The sequence below is a fragment of the Balaenoptera musculus genome, chromosome 8 (genome assembly GCF_009873245.2).
Source record: "Balaenoptera musculus isolate JJ_BM4_2016_0621 chromosome 8, mBalMus1.pri.v3, whole genome shotgun sequence".
NCBI lineage: Eukaryota > Metazoa > Chordata > Mammalia > Artiodactyla > Balaenopteridae > Balaenoptera > Balaenoptera musculus.
In genome coordinates, this window is record NC_045792.1 from 92,693,613 (window position 1) to 92,709,435 (window position 15,823).

Sequence of the window (15,823 nt, forward strand, 5' to 3'; positions counted from 1 at the left end):
CCAGTGAGACGCTTTCAACGAGCATTTTGTTTGCCTTATATTTTTGCCAACTTCTATTACCTTATATTTGGAAAGGTGGTTGGCAACACTAAAAAAACAGAAATTTGTGTCTTAAATTGTGACATCTCAGAATCTCCATAGAGATGAACATCAAGGTGAAACAGAATTCATTAAATGAGAGGGGACAGGTTTATGCTTTACAGTGGAATGGCTATCATTTTGTCTACCCAGCTTTTGCTTTCTGGTGGGAATGTCATTCCCTGCCCACCCTCCCCACATACAAACTCTAACCATGAGGTTTATATAGGAGTAGCCACATTCTTACAGATCACAACCCTAAGACCACTAATGATTGGTCTTGGATTGGGCCCCAGACTCAAACACGACCATGATGATATCCTAACCACCTGGCTGCAATTGATTGGCTCAGGGGAAGCCACCTGACTCCTCCTATCACCCCCAGCCAATCAGGCGCTTTCCAAGGATTGAGCCATAGATTGTGTGATTAAGTTGTTTCCAACGGTAGGAGCTGTAAGATATAAAACTTAGAACCACTGGCAGCAATGCTTCCCCTCCCTTTGTAAAAAAGAAAAAAAAAAGAAACAAAAGAAAAAGAAGCAGTTTCTAGTGAGAAAGAATGCAGGTGACACAGTGACAAATAAAGAGAGGACTAGTGACGCTCCAGCCCTTGTTCTAGTCTTTTCTATTCCCCGTATTTCTAGGATTTGATTAGCCAGCCTCCCTTAGATTTCATGGGCTAATCAATTCTCCTCTCTGACAAGTTGTATTTCCATCTCTTGCAACCAAAAGAGCTCTCTTTAGATTGCTCCTAAATCCTGAGAAGAAGCATAATGTCATCTTTAAAAATCATATGTAGGTGAGTTTTGACACCTTCACCAAAAACTTTCTCAATTGCTTTCACAGAGGGAGAGAAGAGACAGGCTGTGTGGTTCGGTGAATAAAGCAGGAAACAGGAAGAGTGTCAGGCCTTGGGCTGGAGAACTACCTCTACCATTCTCTAGCTAGTAACATGGGCAGGCCCCCTTTAACCTATTTAAGTTAGGGTTTCCGCATTTATAAAATAAAAGGATTAGATTACAAGACTTCTAAGACTCCTTCAAGCTCCCAAATCCTAACTTCCAGTTTCATTTCTCTAAGTTAACTGCTTCTGGGGTATCAGGATTCACAGGTGTCTGTCTAGCAGAAGTTGTTTTTCAAAACTTCTTCCCATTCTCCTTTGGTTAGTCTGGACGCTTGTGCTGGCATTTGAGCACTAATTTTCTCACTCATCCTTTCTTCCATTAAATCCAGCACTTCTTGGAAACTGGCTGGAAGGCTACAGCTTGGATGACAGAGAAAGAGGATTAAGAAGAGCAGCTCCTTGGAGAAATAAGACTAATGAAGAAACAGTGCCGTGGTGATCGCCTCTCTGGAGAGGAGTTTAACCTTGGGAAGGATTCCACCTGTGGTGGTTGAAGATGCTGGTACCTTTGAGAGAGGGTTGCAGAAATTAGCCTCAGGTTACACTCAGCGAGGCAGAGGGCTTTAAGGAAAGGCACTTGGAATTTGTTCAGGCCCATCTGTGGGGAGCAGATGTCACCAGGAGCTTGAGGCCAGGATGTGAGCCAAGGTCGAGGAAGAAGTCAGGAAAACCCTAGTGACAGATCTGCAGAGCCAGCGGCCATGTCTCTTATAAAAATGAACCACTTGCTTCCAACACTTGCAGCCAGCTTCGCGGTATCTGGGAACGAAGATGAAAAGGTGACCGGCGCCTGCCAAGCAGATCACAGCCTTGCCTGCAACATCTGAAATGGCATGTTTAATCACTGTAGCGCACTTTCTCTAGTCTCCTAATGACAGAAGGAAGTCCCTAATGAAATTATTGCTCTGCTGGCTGAATTAATGATTTCCAGGTAGGGTGCTGGTAAACACACTGCGCTACATGTTCACAGGTTAACGGAGGCCATGTTGTGGAGACCCTGACCCCACGGCTAACTCATCACAGGTAGCTAAGTGTTGGGAAGAGAAAGGGCTAACCAAGGGGAACCAGCTGTGGGTGCCATAACACTGAGTCTGGAAGAGTGCTTCCGATTAGGAAAAGGGGGAAAGGGAGAGAAGAGGATGAGAACTGTGTCTAAAGATGGGAAAGAAGGCGCCAGAGGACAGATGAAGCCACTCCTGTCCCTGATGGGCAGCCTCTGCCACCTCCTCCACCCAACTTCCTACCCACTCTTTTTTTTTTTTAATTGGCATATAGTTGCTTTACAATGTTGCGTGAGTTTCTGCTGTACAGCAAAGTGACTCAGCTATACATATACATGTATCCACTATTTTTTAGATTTCCTTCCCATTTAGGTCACCACAGAGTACTGAGTGGAGTTCCCTGTGCTGTACAGTAGGTTCTCATTAGTTATCTAGTTTATACATAGTAGCGTCTATAGTTATCTAGTTTATACATGGTAGCGTCTATAGTTATCTAGTTTATACATGGTAGCGTCTATAGTTATCTAGTTTATACATGGTAGCGTCTATAGTTATCTAGTTTATACATGGTAGCGTCTATAGTTATCTAGTTTATACATGGTAGCGTCTATAGTTACCTAGTTTATACATGGTAGCGTCTATAGTTATCTAGTTTATACATGGTAGCGTCTATAGTTATCTAGTTTATACATGGTAGCGTCTATAGTTATCTAGTTTATACATGGTAGCGTCTATAGTTATCTAGTTTATACATGGTAGTGTCTATAGTTATCTAGTTTATATATGGTAGTGTCTATAGTTATCTAGTTTATACATAGTAGTGTCTATATGTCAATCCCAATCTCCCAATTCGTCCCACGCCCCCTCCCCCCCTTTTCACACCCACTCTTGCAGACTTCACCCTTCCCACCTTCAGCCCCTCTCTCTCATCCCACATCCCACAGTTTGAAGCCACACTGAGTAGATTTGCCCAATGGTGAGCCTCATACTAGGATCCAACATGTTGGAGAGAGAGAAAAAAAAATTTTTTTTCCCCTGAATGTGTTTTTTAAAGCCATCAGGAGCCCATGCATCTTTAGAAGTGACAAACTCACCTGTGGCCTCACAGGGTCCACAGCGAGGATGACACACACGAGCCAGCCTCAGAGGTGACAGCCTGCATCCCATTTCCTGTGGCTACCGCTGCTGCCATCTGCATCTGAGTCAGTCGGGGACGCAGGCCAGCCACAGGGACTGCCAAATGACAGAGGGAGCAGCACGAGAGCGGCGGGGGGGAGGGAAAGTGGAAGCCCACTAATAGCTCGCAAGCATGTCTTCTAAAAAGCGTGTTAACCAAACAAGCTGCCATCCCTTAATCCCTCCCGCTCCTTCCCCAATGTACACTAATTGAAAATTAAGTTTTCAGTTTGAAGCCATTTTCTAATTCTGTCTCATTCAGGAACAGTGAGAGCCCCGGTGTTTTGCTGAATTCCCTATGTGCTTTTCACGAGCTCCCTCAGGAAGCCAACAAAAGAGCCTTGTCAACATGTTCCTGACAGCAGCAGGCGGGGCCGGGACAAGGCTAAAGATTCTGCAGATCTTGACTGGAAGTGGAAGACATTTCCTCCTTCCTTTTTGCACCCCCTCGGTCCCCAGTTAAACTGTTGTTGCAACCTGGCAAAGGGAACCCTCTCACTCATCACTGCCCTGTCCCCAGCGTGTTAGGGAAGCCTTGCCAATTAGACCATAAGCTCCCTGTGGGCAGGGACTCTGGTACCTAGACGGCCCTTGATCTCCTAGGGTAACTGACTCCAGGGAATGGACCTACTTAAAGGAGAGCAAAATGTCATAGTAAATAGTGAAAAACAGGTTTATCGGGGGCTCTGTATTAAAAACTGAAATGAAAGTCATAAAAATTGATTTATTTTTGCTTATATTTGATAAAATTTACGTCATTATTATTCCAGAACCAAGAATAAATCATGTGCTGATTCCTCTGGCGTAATTTTTCCACACAATTGTATGACTGCATAGTAGGGCATTCTTGATTTCGTATTTAACTTTCACAGCAAGAGCAAATGAGAGAATCATTTTTGAAAAATATTTAAAGTCTTCCTCATTTTTCCCAAGGGACTTTCTTAAGCACTGGATATTCTAATCACTGTCTCTTGAAGAAGCTCAGATGTCCTTATCCTTGTCGACTGCTTTAATTTTTAAGGGTTCTTCCCAGTCTTGTTTCGCCAAACAGCATACGTGCAACTCAGATGTCCTTCCAACCTCAATTCCATTGACTTCATCAAATCCTACACCTTTTACAGTATTTCCAGTTTCACTTTGCAATTGACTTATATTGAATTTGCTTTGCAGTTATCAGATATTCACCCCTCATAAAACATCAAGAGCCTGACACCCACCCACAGAGACACTGGGTAATACAAGAGGAAGGAGACCAGAGCTGATCTGGAAAGGATGTCTGATGGGAACTGTTGTAATTGGTGGATTCATTAGTGAGTATTTTCACTTGCAAAACCTTTCCTGTGCAATTTCATAGGGTTCCCGTGATTTGTTAAGTAACTCAGGTATCCGCCACAGGTTGTTACCAAGGGGTGATTTCAAAATAATCTAATTCTAATGAACGGTTGGGCTGCTAGGAAGGAGAAGGAAGGAGGCTTTGTTTGGGAACTTAATTAATGAAGTCTTCCCAAGGCATCATTATAAATAAACTATGATAAATGACATGGCCACTATACCCCCCTTTTCAATGTCTATGACAAGCAAGAATCTCATGTGCTTTGACTGAAATGTAGGTCTGAAAATGCAGATTTTATGATTAATGGAACTTGAGTGACATAAGTGGAATGCTAGAGAAACTGAAATCTTGGGGACAAAAGGAAATGGGTAAATAATATGTGTGAATTTTCCTGGGGCTTGAGGAATGGGAGGGGGAGCTGTGGTGGTGGTGCATAAGCTTAAAGAAGCTTCAGATGGCAAGTAGAAGTAAAAAGGTTGGAGGAAACTCCAAGATCAGGCTGGAGAGGAAGGGAAAAGAAAGATCCAAGGAGTTAAAATATCAATTCACCTTGCTGGAAAGGAACTAGGACACCAGCTGTTAAAAGTGCAATTCAGGGCTTCCCTGGTGGCGCAGTGGTTGAGAATCTGCCTGCTAATGCAGGGGACACGGGTTCGAGCCCTGGTCTGGGAAGATCCCACATGCCGCGGAGCAACTGGGCCCGTGAGCCACAACTACTGAGCCTGCGCGTCTGGAGCCTGTGCTCTGCAACAAGAGAGGCCGCGATAGTGAGAGGCCCGCGCACCGTGATGAAGAGCGGCCCCCGCTTGCCACAGCTAGAGAAAGCCCTCTCACAGAAACGAAGACCCAACACAGCCAAAAATAAATAAATTAATTAATTAATTTTTAAAAAAAAAGTGCACTTCAACTATATCTGAATAAAAAAAGAAACAAAAAAAGGAGCAATTCACAGAGAGAAAAGCAGTGGTTCGTGGCTTGAGTGCTTATAGAGAATGTAGTTTCAACAAGGAATTTGAGAGTTGCACTTGGTTCCCTCACATGATTGTGCTTCAAAGTCTGACTCAACCGTTGCATGACCACAGGTAAGTGACCTAACTTCTCTGACCTTCTGCTCCTCATTATTAAAACGAGATGTCACTCTCCGAAGAGATTTTGAGGGTTAGAACTAGTATCCATGTTATTGTGATACACAAGTAAGTCCCCTACATACGAAGAGTTCCGTTCCAAGAGTGCATATGTAAGTCCAATTTGTTCGTGAGTCCAACAAAGTTAGCCTAGGTACCCAACTAACACAATCAGCTATATAGTACTGTACTGTAATAGGTTTATAATACTTTGCACACAAATAATATATAAAAAACAAACCAAAAAAACCCATTTTTAATCTTACAGTACAGTACCTTGAAAAGTACAGTGGTATATTACAGTAGCTGGCATACAAGGGCTGGCATCAAGTGAACAGGCAAGAAGAGTCACTGACTGGAGGAGGGAGAGGAGGTGGGAGATGGTAGAGCTGAAGGATCATCAGCAATAAGGGACGGAGGGCAAACTGCAATTTCACTCACGCCTGACGTTGATGGCACAGGTTCTGGTTCCTTGCTGGATTCAATTCTATCTACCATCTTGAAAAAACGATCCAGTGATATCTGGGTAGTGGCTCTTTTTTTCTCATCATGGATGACACGGTAGCACTGGATTGCATTCTGAACAGCAGCTGCAACCTTCATGTACCGTTCTACGTTTGGGTCCTGTGCCTCAAAAACTATCAGTGCCTCCTCAAATAAAGAAAAATCCCCTTGCTATTTCCTGTGTTGTGGATCTCTTCAGTTCTTCAGTTACTTTTTCTTCCTCTTGTCTCTCTTCGTCCTTTCTCTGGGCCTCCAATTCCACCAGGTCTTGATTAGTAAGCTCCACGTTCACATCTTTGAAAGTTTGCAACTTGAATGTCCGTATGTAGGGGACTTACTGTATACTATATCCTGACTGGCACAGTCATTCTCTAAGTGGTAGCTGTGATTATAATGATGATGATAATGTGGGCAGGGCTAACATGTACCCAGCCAACCTGGGGACAGACAGGTAGAACTGTGTTAGCCTGAACCAACAACAGTTACTAATCCTGATCCCATTATAAGGCAGACTTTGTTCTCTATACACATGTCGGAGGAGGGAGCACTAAGGAATAGGCTGTCATAGTGAAGTAAAGAAGAGCCTGTAGCAATCCAGCATTGAGATAAAGTGAAGAGAAGCATTCCACTCTCAGAGGTGGCCAGGAGCCGTGAAGAAGCAGCCTCCCCTGCATGTAGCTGGGATGATCTCAACCCAGAAATTAGTCAGTGTGTGTGGGGAATGTTTTGCCATCCTTGGCATTACAAGATTAATGGCAGGAAAAATAAGACATAATCGCAGTATGAAATCGTGGAAAAGGCAGGAAGACTGGGAGGTTAAGTCCTGGCTCCTTGAAAATGATAATAACAACATCAATCTAATGCTTTCATCCTGGGTACTTGGCTCAAGTTGGGTTCCCTAGAAGCAGAGCCTGAGGCAGGGACTCAGATGCATGTGACTTGTTGAGGCCACGTGCTCAGGAAGGACCTGTATGGAAGTGAGGCAAGAGGAAAGAGCTGAGCAAGGATGTGGTCTCAGATGAAGTCTAGGCTTGGTCAGTAAACTGGGAAGGGGGGAAGGGAGAGAGGTCAACCTCCCAGGCATCTCCAACAAGGTGGTTCCTGTCAGCCAAAGACAATTCTCCACAGAAGTTCACAGGCTGGAGTTGTTAGCCATGGATCGGAATGGGTGCACAACCTAGTAAAGGATCTGGGAGGGGCACCAATGGTTTATACTACAACACCTTTCCAGGCAGGTGCTTTAGGTGTATTAACTCATGACAATCCCATGAGATTCTCCTGATTTACAGAGGGGAAAAATGAAGCTCAGATAGTCTAAGTAACTTACTCTCAATCACCCAGCTTATGTGACAGAGCCAGGATATGAACCCTGGCACTCTGGTTCTGGAACCCACACACCTGGCCACTGTTCTACTTTATGAGGTACTGTTATAGGTTGAATTGTGTCCCCTCCAAAAAAGAGGTTGAAGTCCTAACCCCCAGTACCTCAAAAAGTGACCTTACTTGGGTATAGGGTCATTGTAGATATAATGAGTTAAAATGAGGTCATTGTAGAGTAGGAAGTTCTCTTAATCCAACATGACTGATGTCCTTAAAAGAAGACACATGAGGAAAGAATGCCATGTGAAGACAGAGGCAGAGATTAGGGTTATGCAGCAGCAAGCCACAGAACTCCAAGGACTACCGGCAAACCACCGGAGGCTAGGAAGAAGCGAGGAAGGATCCTCCCCTACAGATTTCAGAGGGAGCACGGCGCTGCGGATGTCTTAATTGCATACTTCTAGCCCCCAGAACTGGGAGAGAATACATCTCTGTTGTTTTAAGCCATCCAGTTAGTTCATGGTACTTTGTTACGGCTGCCCTAGGAAACTAATATAGGTACTAAAAGAGGGTACTAAATATTGGGGAAGAAACTGTTCTCGTATAGTTATTAATTTTAAGCTCAAAATAATGATTTACTCAAATGTACATTATAATCATAGGCAAGTGTTTCAAAATGACATATATACAAGAAATTCACAGAACCCTCAGGGAGATTATAAACTGCGTGTTTAAGCTCTGAGGCTTGGAGTCATACTGGCTTCTAAATCAGTTATTTCTTTAGCAGCTGTGTGGCCTTGGGCCAGTTTGCCGACCTCTCTACTCTTCAGTTTTTTCATTCGTGAAATGGTGACAATAAGAGTACCCTCTCCTTAGAATTGCCAGGAGGATTATATGAAATAATACACTTAGCATTTAGCATACAGGCTGGTACATAGTGAACGCTAAAGGTGAGCTATTATTTCTATTACAGCTTTGAAATCCAATCACTATGGACTTTGGAAAACCTGAGCTCACTTCTCAGTTCTACTCCTGGGTATCCATGCACCTCTGAGCCTCCTTTCCTCAGCTGTCAGTGGGATTGAGCTAAAGTATTGCTGGAAAAGTAAAGCAATCAAACAGGACAATATATGTGTATAAATACACTCTAGGAATAATAACACTCTTTGTAAATATGACACATGGTAACGATGAGAACTTATCATTCTCCGCTGAATTAAAGAGAACTAATTATGGGTCTGGCAGGAGGAATTGTTTCCTTCTGAGATCCTATAGGCCAGAACTTCTCAAACTTTAAGGAGTACATGTGTCACCTGGGTGGCTGGTTAAACTGCAGATTCTGATTCAATGGGTCTGGGATGAAGCCCGACATTCTGCATTTCTAAGAAGCTCCCAAGTGATGCCCACACTGTGGGTCCAAAATGCACTTGAAACATGAGATTTACCAGTCAGATGGGGTTCACATCTTGACCCTTAGGACTGCATCCCTTCTGGAATTTAGGGAGATAATGTATCCTCGTTCTGGGAACAAAACAGAAGGTCTTTGTTATAAATTTTGTATCTGTGCTTACTGTGTTGGGGATAAACCCTATCAGAAGAGCTCTAGAGAAGTCCCCCTGGGAATGAATGCCTATTGGTGCCCTGAGGGGTGCTGAATTTTTCCCAAGGGAGCCCCCTCAATCTCAGTTGTTTCCACCACTCCCAATGGTCCCATCCCACAACACAGCCCACGTCAGGGCTGAAGAGTAAATGCTGGATGAAGAAAAATGATGGAGACTTATCGCCACCTACTGGATGAGGAAAGAAAAGTAAGAGTATGTATAGTAAAATATTTCACGGATCCCAGCTCTTAAACCGAGAAGGGCCAGGAAAAGGAGGGAAATTATAAAACCAGAAAAGACCTTGGAGACTGCAGGTTCAACCCTCCAATCATTGAGTTCATCCCAGAACATAAGCCATCTAGGCCTGACGCCATCTCTTTCCTCAGTCTTTGTGCCAATTCTGGGAAGAATAACAGCTATAATTCACTGAGGGCTTACTATGGGTACCCAGGGACATAATTTGTATTATCTCATTTAATCCTCATAGCGTCTCTCAAGTTAAAGAATACTGTTATCACCACCTTTGCAGAGGAGGAAACAGAGGCTTAGAGAAGTTAAAAAGTTTGTTTAAGTTCCCCAGGCATTAGGTATTTGCTCCAAAGTCTGAACCTAACAGATAACTAAGGGCAGGCACAGACCAACCAGCTCTCTGCCTTCCTGGTTGTGTGGGGGATGCACAGTCACTAAAGTGGGGAGTCAGGATCCCCCTTTTACTCTCTTACCTCTTCCCCCATCATCACCAAATTATATCCTTAACCTTAGTTTTTGGAAACACTCCAAAGTTGAGGCTTCTTTAGTCAGCAAGCTACAGAATCGTACTTTCTCCATCCTGGAATGTGTATCCCACTGCACTAGTTTTCTAGGGCTGCTGTAACAAAGTACCACAAACTGAGTGACTTAGAACTTTATTCTGTCAGAGTTCTGGAGGCTAGAAGTATGAAATCAAGGCATCAGCAGGGCCATGCTCCCTATGAAGGCTCTAGGGGAGGATACTTCCTGGCCTTGTCCTAGCTTCCAGTGTTTGCCAGAAATCCTTGGCATTCCTTGGTTTGTATTGGGTTGGCCAAAAAGTTCGTTCGGGTTTTAGTACCATGGAAAACCCGAACGAACTTTTTGGCCAACCCAATAGATGCATCACTCCAATGTCTGCCTCCATCATCACATGACTGTCTCCCCTGGTGTCTTGTGTGTCTCTTCTCTTCCTATAAGATTACCAGTCACGTTGGATGTAGCCCCCCTCCCACTGCAGTATAACCTCATCTTAACCAATTACATCTGCAATAACTCTATTTCTAAATAAGGTTACATTCTGAGGTTCTGGGAAGGACTTGAATGGGGGTGTGGGGCGGGGGGTTATCATTCAACCCAGTAGATCCACCCTAGTGGTGCTGAGAGTGACCACTGAAGTCCAACTACCTAGGTTCAAATCCTGGCCCTAGCCCTAACCAACTGTATAATTTGGGACAAGCTACCTAAATTTGTTAAGCATCAGTTTCCTCACCTATAAAATGGGTATGATAATAATTATCTCCACCTCATAGGCTTACTGTGAAGATTAAAAGAATTAATACATATAAGGTAACTCTCAGAGCCTGGCAGTATGATGTAATTCCTAAAGCCCAGTTGCCTGGGGTTTGAATACCAACTGTGCTGCTTACTAGCTTTACAGTCTCGGGCAAGCTACTCCACACTTCTAGGTCACAGGATCCTAATTTGTAAATTGAGGAATGATGATGATGATAATTACACCTACCCATGGGGAGCAGGGCGGTTGTGAACATTTAAAGAGTTAGAGCAGAGCTTGGCACATAATAAATGGTCAATAAGTGTTACCTAATGTTACCTAAGATCATCCCTCTCAGAGCTCTGTTGAAGGATTAACTGATGGAATCCATTGAGACCATGGGTCTCAGGACCTGCTCACTAAATATTGATGATGATGATGAATTTACACTAGGCCTGTAAGAGAAAGAGAGAAACAGCTGGAGCCTTAGGCCAGAGAGACTCCATAGGCAGGAAAATAAAGAGTCAGTATTCTCGGTTCTCCGATTTTAACTTCAAAGTAGGGATTATGATGGTGACTGAGTTGAATGAGTCTCCAGACTGTTAACTCCCCAGGGTGACACCTCTATTCCCGCACAAGCCCAAAGGCCCTGCCGTCTTCCTGCCTCCTGGTCTACCTCCTGGGGTCTCTTTCCCTCAGGGTTGCTGTGATGAGTGATACAGTCTCTCCAGTTCCTTCTTTCCTTCCTTGGGGGTCTCTGCCATCAAGCCCACAGTTTCCTTTCCACTTTCAGGGCTTGATTCCTAATCGCTGAAGGAGAAATAAAATACAACAAACTGGAGAGGAGATAAGTGTTCCTCAACTTCCCCCAGACATAGACCACGGTCTGTTGTTTCAGACTCTCTCCCTTAGATGATGCCTGAAAATCTTGGTTTTTTTAAATAAATAAATAAATTTATTTATTTATTTTTGGCTGCATTGGGTCTTCGTTGCTGCACACGGGCTTTCTCTAGTTGCGGCGAGCGGGAGCTACTCTTCATGTGTGGAGGCTTCTCTTGTTGCGGAGCACGGGCTCTAGGCGCGCGGGCTTCAGTAGTTGTGGCACGCAGGCTCAGTAGTTGTGGCTCGCAGGCTCTAGAGCACAGGCTCAGTAGTTGTGGCACATGGGCTTAGTTGCTCCACGGCATGTGGGATCTTCCCGGACTAGGGCTCAATCCTGTGTCCCCTGCATTGGCAGGCGGATTCTTAACCACTGCGTCACCAGGGAAGTCCAATGCCTGCAAATCTGATGGTCTCCTCTTCTCTCTCTTTCCTGAAAATGTTGTTCACCAGTCCTCCGGCTGTCACAAACTCCAAGCCTTCCTACATGCACAGGGATTTCTTCCTACTGGTGTAGTTTAGGAAGATTCAAAGTGAATTATCTGCATTCATTCATTTGAAAGATATTTATCCAATCAATATTTTCTAAGGGCACATGCTATGCCAGCCTCTGGGCAGTGCAGCAGTGAACCCTGCACTCTCTAGAGCTTTGCCATTCAATCAGGTAGCCACTAGCTACATGTGGCTATTTCTATGTAAAGTAACTGAAACCAAATAAAAGTTAAAATGTATTTCCTCACTTTAGCCACAAGCCAAGTACTCAAAAGACACTTGTGACTCTTGGCCACTGCATTGGGCAGTGCAGGTATAGCACATTGCCATTATTGCAGAAAGTTCTATTGGAGGATGCTGGTCTAGAAGGAGAGAGAGGCAGTGAGCAAATCCACAAATAAATGGACTCAAGAATTGCTTCTCTCAGCATCTCCAGAAAGGGTGGTGTCAATCTTAAAGGGCCTCTGAGCCTGACCCACTTAGGAAAAGTCGTGCCCAATTCTCCTCCTGGGCCTCCTTACACATGGGGGCTCTGAGAGGGAGGGGAAAGGGACACCATTTCTTGAAAGCCCCTTTCCCGCCTGGACTCTGGATTCAGAGCAACACTTCAGGACCGGAACTGTGATACCTGTACTTTTACAGTTGAGGCAGCAGAAGCGGAAAGAAGTTATGCCGAAGGGAAGTTGAAGTCACACAGAGCCAGGAGAGTTGAGGCTGGATTTGACTCAAAGCCTGGGCTGCCTCCCAGCAGTGTAAGCCCACTGAGAAGAGCTCTCTTCCAAGAGGCAGAAGGTGACGACAGAGAGAATCTTCAAGTGGCTCCTGAATCCTAGGACCACACTGAATCCGAGGGGACCAATATTCTCATTTTTCGTCATCCCTCAGAAGGTAAGCCTTCCTGGGATTCATAGCCTAGGAAATCTGCATTCTAGTCTGACTCCCACTATTTATTAGCTGCAACTTGGCAATAATTTAGCCCTTCTGTCCCTCAGTCTTCTCACTTTTAAAATGAGGGAGAATAATAGTACTTACCTCCTAGGGTCTTAAGAGGTTGTTTTTTATAGGCATAATTGACAAATAAAAAGGTAAGATATTTAAAGTGTACAGTGTTATGATTTGTATACATATATAGTGTGAAAGTGAAACCACATAGCTCAGATTTGGGACTTGAACCCACAGTCCTTTTTTTTTTTTAAGTTTTATTTATTTTTGGCTGCGTTGGGTCTTCGTTGCTGTGCGGGCTTTCTCTAGTTGCGGCGAGCAGGGGCTACTCTTCGTTGCAGTGTGCAGGCTTCTCATTGCGGTGGCTTCTCTTGTTGTGGAGCATGGGCTGTAGGCACGCGGGCCTCAGTAGTTGTGGCACGCGGGCTCTAGAGCACAGGCTCAGTAGTTGTGGCGCACGGGCTTAGTTGCTCTGAGGCATGTGAGATCTTCCTGGGCCAGGGCTTGAACCCGTGTCCCCTGCATTGACCAGAGGATTCTTTTTTTTTTTTTTTTTGACCATTGGATTCTTAACCACTGCACCATCAGGGAAGTCCAAACCCACAGTCTTTTAACTGAGATCACACACCTGGTCTCAGGACTTAAAGAAGCTCAGGTTCTTTATGTCTCATCGCAGAAAGAATTCAGGGAGAGACAAAGTGATAGGTAAGAAGTGGATTTATTTAGAGAGATACACATTCCATAGACAGAATGCGGGGTCCGTCTCAAAAGGTAAGAATGGCCCTGGGAGAGAAACACTCCACAGACACAGTGTGGGCCATCTCAAAAGGTGAGAGGCCTCAGAGTATGGCATGGTTAGTTTCTATGGGCTGGGTAATTTTGTAGGCTAACCAGTGGGAGGATTATTCCAACTATTTTGGGGAAGGGGTGGAGATTTCCAGGGACTGGGCCACCGCGCACTTTTTGACCTTTGATGGTTAGCCTTGTGGTGCCTGTGGGTGTGACATTTAGCATATGCTAATGTATTACAATGAGCGTATAACGAGGCTCAAGGTCCACTGGAAGTCTAATCTTCCGCCATCTTGGGCCTAGTTGGTTCTAACCAGTTTTTGTCATGTCCTATGGCTCTGTCATTCTTTTAAAGGTTGTGCCCTGCCCCCTTCCCTCCTGTTTCAAAAGGATTCCCACCATTGAAATGTGGATTCCTCCACATTCATCACCTCATGTATTTATCTTTTTTTTTTTTTGGTGAGAACATTATGAGTTTCAAATGAAGCAAACTTTATGAACCACTTACCACAATGTCTAACCCATAGTAAGCACTCAGTCGTCATCATTATGGGATGGCTGGGGAGACAATAGAATGGGTAGAGATTAGAAGGGAACAAAACCTGCCACCCCAAAATGTGTCTCTTTGGCTTGAGGATTAATTTAGACTGATAGTTTTTAAGAAGCAAAGGCTCAGGAAGCCTTTTTACCTCCTCCCCTTAACTGTTCAGAAGAATTTAGATAAAGGGCCTGTTTCAGGAAAAAGAACTATCACCGTGGGTACCTAAAGTATAATATGAGCCAGGTGTGGTCATCCGGGGGAAAGTTAGCGAGGTCTGTTGGATCAAAGTCCTCTCCGCCTCATGGTCTCTGCATGGCCCAGCAAACATTTCTTTATCAAACATTTGCTCTTGTTCATTTTCCTGTAAATTGCCTTCCTTCCCTTTGCAGTCCTAACCTCTACCCCCTTCTCCTTCCCTCAGATGGCATACCAGCTTCAATTGACTAACTTGTTCTTAGGACCCATATTCTTATGGAACTCCTGTATGTATGTAATTAAATTTGATTTTCCCTCCTGTTAATCTGTCTCATGTCAATCTAATTCTTAGGCCATCCAGAAGAACCGAGAAGGGGAGAGGAAGTTTTTTCCCTCCCCGACAAGGTCAAAGCTCTAAGTCAGCTGACCTAGTGTAAATCCTGCCTTGACCCAGCCAGCACTAGCTTTGTTTCTTGGGCAAGTTATGTATCCTCATTTGTAAGTTAAGGATAACAACGCCTACCTTAGGGTCCTAGTAAGGATTAAATGAGACAATTTCTGTAAAGCGCTAAGCATAGTAACTTGCTAGGCACGGAGTAACTTCTCAATAACAGTTAAAACCAGGCAGGATCCTGTGGGGAACTCCAGGGCATAAAAGCCTTTCCGGGTTCCTGGTTTCTTGTTTGCAGGAAAAAGGCTTTCAGCCTCCTAGACCTTCCCTGAGTTCCAAAGGGCAGATTCAAACAGTTACTAATTAGGGGTCTGGGCCTGGTTCCTCCTCCCGGGTTGTACCTAACATTTTGATACTTACCTCTGAGTTCTTCCACAGGAACTAAGGCCCCCCACCTGGATGGAGGTTGCTAAGTTCAGGCTGAGCACAAGACCCCAGACCTCAGACTGGTTGGAACCAGAACGCTGACACGGAAATTCCTGGAGCGCCACCCTGTTACCTCACCATCAGCCTATCAGAGGAGGGTTACCAGCCCTGCAGCCCTCCCCATAAGTTTTGCCTGTAAAATCTTCTTCCCTGAAACCCATTGGAGAGTTTGTGTCTTTTGAGCATGAGACACCAGCTCTCTTTGTATGGTCCTTTCTCTGCTCCAGACTCCGACATTTCGGTCTGTTTGGCCTCGCTGTGCATTGGGCACGTAATAACGCTGTCATATATCAATAGGGTTACTAAAGTGCAGAGCGACGGGAGGAAGATAATCAAGCCCCGGGCAGACAGGTTTCAGGAATGGAGGGTGAGCGCCATCTAGTGGCCTCCAACTGAAGGCCAAGTACAGCAAACAACACAGCCAAAGGCACAAGACTTCATTTCTAATTTAATATTCCCAAGAAAGAAGATCTTCTAGCCTCCTCCTGCCCACTTCATCATGTCCAGGCTCTAGAGGCTGATATAGGAGTAGAAGAGGAGGAAAAAAGCAAAACAGACAGGTA

The 15,823-nt window shown here is 44.6% G+C and overlaps 1 long non-coding RNA gene across 1 annotated transcript; it reads right to left on the bottom strand.

Moving 5' to 3' along the window:
- Positions 1-8,811: 8,811 nt before the first annotated feature.
- LOC118899991 lies at positions 8,812-15,376 on the bottom strand. Its single transcript, XR_005021024.1, has 3 exons — positions 15,195-15,376; positions 14,156-14,205; positions 8,812-8,961 (listed from the first exon to the last, which is right to left on the bottom strand). It is a non-coding gene; the product is annotated as an uncharacterized LOC118899991 (long non-coding RNA).
- Between the last annotated feature and the right edge of the window lie 447 nt (positions 15,377-15,823).